We start from the raw sequence: 5,560 nt of genomic DNA on the forward strand, positions 1-5,560 counted from the left end.
AGTACCCAAATTTCAGAATTCTAAGTGTTTTGGAACGAGACCCCCTCGACGGTCCGTCGTGCCCATGACGGTCCGTCGTGGGATCCGTCGACCAAGACAGTTTTTCCAGAAATAAAATCTGTTGCTCAAAACGACTAAACAGGTCGTTACAGTTGATGACCATGAATACTTGTATCTGCATTATAAAAAGATGCATGCCAAATGTAGTTAGTACATTGAATGTACGAGCATGTAAGGAGAATTCTAAAGCATAAAATAAGCTTAAACTGATAGAAAGGAAAACATACTTGCCTCTTCTCAAACTCAATTCAACTCAATTTCCACTCAAGATAATTACTCAAAAGATCCTCTTAAAAGAGGTAATACTCTAAAACTCCTCTGCACTTGTAAACTCATTTAGAAATTGGTGTTTCTCTCTTTTATATGTTAAAGTAGTATATACTTGAGAATACTTAGTTCCCTAATACTCATTTTGAATCATGAAACTCAGCTCTCCTTATCCTCATATTTATTTAAAATTTAATTCAAATCTTTAGTTAATTGTAGAAGAGTTCTCAACTTTGACGCATAAAGGTCCTCTTGAACTTTTCTCTTAACCTTACTTTTATTTTAAAGTGTAAATTTAGAGATGTGATTAAGATATGCATAATCTCTCAAGGATTAATGAAGACTTAAAGAGTACATATCAAGAAGAGAACGGTACGATTCGAGGGAACACACACAAAAAGAAGGACAGATGGGTAAGGGACTTAGCAACCTTGACGCACTGAGTTTCACAAGGCGCCAGCTCCAAAACTACTTAATGTGGTTTAGGGCGAACTTCTGGAGTGGTGCTCCAAGCCCCAAACTATTAGGCAGTAGTTTGGGCGCTATGCTGGTGCGACGCCCTATCCCTCTACCCAAATTTTTTTTGACTAATTTTCTTGCTCAATTTCAAGGCATAACTCATCTAGCATCAAATGATTTCCTCCAGATTCTTTTTTATTCTTAAACCCAACACAATTTCAATGAATTCCCAAATAAAATTCATCATGAACAACACTCACTCGCAAGACTCTCACCTGAAGAACTCAAAACCTTCACCGTTAAAGAATGTGGTTAAAACACAAATTTATCAATCAACTCCAAGAACGAAGTCATGGATAATATTACATGTAGGGTGTGAGGGAGAACAATCCCAACACTATGAGAAGCTTACATAGCTCAAAAGAATACTTGTTCTTGGCGAAATCCTCTGTTCTTGAAAGAACGTTTTAAACCCTTCTCTTTTCTCCCCTTGAAACTTGTCTCCGATACCTAAGTGTTTTGGAATAATTAAAGTAGTCTGATTCATATTAGACCCTTAACTTGAGTGTGAAAAACATTTTAGACTTAGTAGGGTAAGAAAAAGACCAAAATACCCCTTTCCTAAAACGGATGAAAAGCCTTAGTTAGAGAGGCTTCACTCAAACAGCCATAACCTTTTACTCGGAGTTTAGAATTTAGCAAACTTGACGGTGTTTGAAACAAGATTCAAAGACCTTCGGTTTGGCACCTCGTAGGCTACCTAATTTATTATTTGCTAAGAGATATGATCGTTTAAAGTTGAATCAAAACTTAAAAATGGTCTGAAGTTCAAGGTATTACAATATATATATATNTGAAGCGCAAGAGAGTTGTTGAATATGAAAAAGAAACGAGGTTTACTCCTTATAACAATTCAAGATAAAATGTTGTTCCACGTTGTATATTATAAGTATTAGTAAATTCCAAGATAAAATTTGTGCTAAAATGGTGGGTTAGTTAATATATCCAAGAGTTTTTTAAAAAAAAGTTTAAGATTCAATTATAACTCATACGATTTATTGGGGTTCAAAATTAATTATTTATTATTAAAAAAAAAACACATACACACAGTATCAAAGCTAAAGTTATTTGGTATAAATTCGAATAAATCTATAACTAGTGATCCACATCCACCCTCTGACGGATTTAGAATTTGAAAATTACGAATTCGAGTTAGGAATCCTAAGAATTATGTATTAACTAGGTAAAGCCATATGATCATCTTTTTGGACAAGGATCTCATATTTATAGTTTATATATTGTTTTCAGATTTTTTTTACTTATATGAGATTTGATTATTTTATTGCATGTGCTTTTTTTTGTTGATTGAAATAAATTCATCTTTTCCATGACATTTAATAAGCGTATTGAATTTCAATCTAGCAATTTAGTGGGAAAAATCTAAACCTCTCCCGCAAGAATATTGATAGAAAGGTATAATTATTTTTCTCTTTTATTTACATATAAGTCATATTTTTTATTATTTGAATTTTATTGTAAGAACTTAATCAGAATTTCAAGTAATGCAAATTTTATATCAAAAACACATTGTAAATTGCTAAAAAAAGTTATTCTTTAATTTTTTTAAATATAAGTTTAATGATTTTTATTTTACTCTCGTGACATTATTATTATAACCTCTAAAATAATGAATAGTCTATATTGTAGTCATATAAATAGAGATATTGTAAAATCTTGTTAAAATGAGCACATTAGCATTTTAAGTTGTCATGTTTTTCTCTGCTTATTATGTTGATTGTTGATGTTTTGGTTTGACTTGAAAGAATAAGATGAATGGTGATAGTGGGTTGTAGAAGTAGATATCGACAAGAGCTCGCACGATTGTATAATGATTTTATATTTTTTTAATAATTAAATCATAAGAATAATATTTTTATTATTTATTTATTTATTTATTTCAGTTCTCTCGTCTCTTTATTTTATCTTTATATAAAGTTTTGATTGTCATAAATTTATAATTTCTTTTATTTAAGGATAGTAACTTGTGATTTTGTTGGACATAATTATCTCTTTTTTTTAGCCTTTTACTTTCTCAAAAATTTCCAAATAGAATTTTTTCCCCATTAGTTTTCAATAACAAATTATTCTCTACAAGCCTTAAACACTAAAATCTACACAATAATGCCTCAAGTCTTGAGTTTTTCATTTTTACTATAATCTTCGGCTAAAAATGCTATTTATTTTTTTCTTATTTTTTTTTTCAACTTTTTAAATTTTTTTATTTTAGAATAATAAATATCAATTATCCATTCTTTCATAATCTTTAATGCAAAACCTAATGAAAGACGCAGACTTACGTGTATAGTTAGAAGTGCACGTACATTCGTTAACTTTGAAAAGACTGTGGCTTTAAAAGACCTAGAATTGCATCTGGTCTGTTGGAAGAAGTAAGTAATCGACTCCTGCGACTGGAGTCGATTTTGGCCAACAAACCCATTTTTATCTCTTTTTATTACAAAGTTAAGGGTTTATTTATAATATCAAAATTGCTTAATAGGGGAATTCGAACTCATGACCATTCAATAACTATTATTAACTAATCAAATATAACATTATTCGTTACTTGTTATTAAGAATTTCACTAATGCTTTAATTAAGTTCATATTATATATTGGTGCATTCAGACTCTTCAAATCTTGAGTTCGACTCTGCTTACTGGTCATTCTTATAATTTTTATCATCAATATCTGTAGAATAATTAATTAATATTCATATATATTCATGACATAATTTGTTATTTGTATTATAGTCATATAATAAGAAGCATTGTACGACTTTAGAGAAACGATCACATAGCCTTCTAAATTGTTAAGTTTTTGTGCTTATTTTATCATTCTTTCGTTTGACTTGAAGAATAAAATGACAGCTATTGAATGTGATGATCGACTTGTGGAATAAATGTCGACAAGAGTTCAAAAGATTGTATGTTGATTTCGTTTTTCTCTTTTACTTTTTCTTTTTATAATTATTAAGATCATAAGAATAATATTGCACTTTTTTTTTGTTCTCTTTATGATTCCTCTTTTGTTTTGTATTTTTTTTTTATTATCGTAAGTTTGTTTTTCTTTTGATTCAAAAGAGTAACTTATGTGTAGATCATCTAACTATTAATTAAATATTTTTTTATGAAATCAATTATGTATCTAGATAAATATATATTGACATTTTATCACCGTGCAAAACACCGACAACTTCACTAGTTAATTATCAATGAATGATATTGTTTTACCTTTTAAAATGTCAAAAGCTTGAGAGTAAAATCTCTGTTTGAAAAAGAATCATCTTATTTTCTTTTCACGTTATTTAAAAAAGAATTATCCTTTTTTTTTGGCAATACTTAACTTTAACTTTTTAAGTGGTATGTTTAAAATTACAAGATTAAATATTATTTTAATATATTTAATCTAACTTTAATTTAGAATCACAAGATTAAAAAATTATCTTTCTTTTCTTAAACTTCGTTCCAAATTAGAATAGTTCATTCTTTTTTAAATTGAAGAAATAATTTTTTTTCTTTAATATATCAGCAAGGCATGACCATTGTCAAAATGAAATTAAAGAGGAGATTGTTGGACTTCTCTGCCATAATTAGTGGGCGTGCCTTTTCACATTTGATTTCTGTTTTCCAGTGAAGAATTTATGATCATCAAGATACAATTAATTAGATGAAAGGAAAAATCCTTTTGCCAGAATTTGGTCAGAATTTGGCCAAAATTTGATCAGTATGTTCACATTATAATTTAGTTTACTTTTAGATTTTTTATCTTTTAATTTAAATATTAAATATATTATTCAGTTATGTTTTTAAGATATTAAAAATGATTAGTGAGATTAATTTTTGATCATTTCTTAATTAAACATGGAAAAAGAACCAAAAAATTCACCATAAAAAACATAATTCAATTCTCCTCCTTTTTACTTATTCTTTTTAGTTTGTTTTTTTTTCATTTCTTATTCCTTAATGATAAGAAAAAATTTTAAAAGTATAAAACAGAACTAAGGTTAAATTATCTATTTTAATTTATAATTTTTAATCGCGAAAAGATAATTTATATCTAAATTAAAATCTTAAAAATTTTATATAAAAATATGAAATTAGTCGAGTTGGCTAAAGAGTTACTCTATTTATTCAAAGGAGTTGTTGTTATACACCGATTTTCTAGAAAAAGTTAATGATAAAAATATATTTTATCCAATTATACTCAAAATTATGTGAGCGAAATAAGAACAAAACTAAAATTACCATCATGTTTCCTCTATTATGTGATTATCTTCATATTTTCGATAACATATGAATTATGTCATACGCAAAAAAGGCTCATTAAAATTAATTTTTATTTATTATTTCAGTACTAGAGATATATACAAATTTTTTTATAAAAACTTTGATGGTGCTTCATTAAAATTTTTAATAACATAAAAAGGATAAAAATGTTACAAATCCCTTGAACCAATTAAGTGGATTGTCCATTGGATATTCATGAATTAATTGTATTCATGTATGTATATTTCCAAGGTGATATGATCCATTATGGATAAACATGTATCTACTAATTTGGTGACCTTTGGGAGTGATATCTCAACACTATAAATAGAGACATCACTCACCATTTGAAGTACACACTTGAATAAGATGAAAATGACTCTTCTTTTATCTACTTCTCTTGTCTTCTTCTCTTTATGATTATATTCTTATGAGCTTGATTTTATAACA

This window comes from Solanum pennellii, chromosome 12, assembly GCF_001406875.1.
Source record: "Solanum pennellii chromosome 12, SPENNV200".
NCBI classification, from domain to species: domain Eukaryota; kingdom Viridiplantae; phylum Streptophyta; class Magnoliopsida; order Solanales; family Solanaceae; genus Solanum; species Solanum pennellii.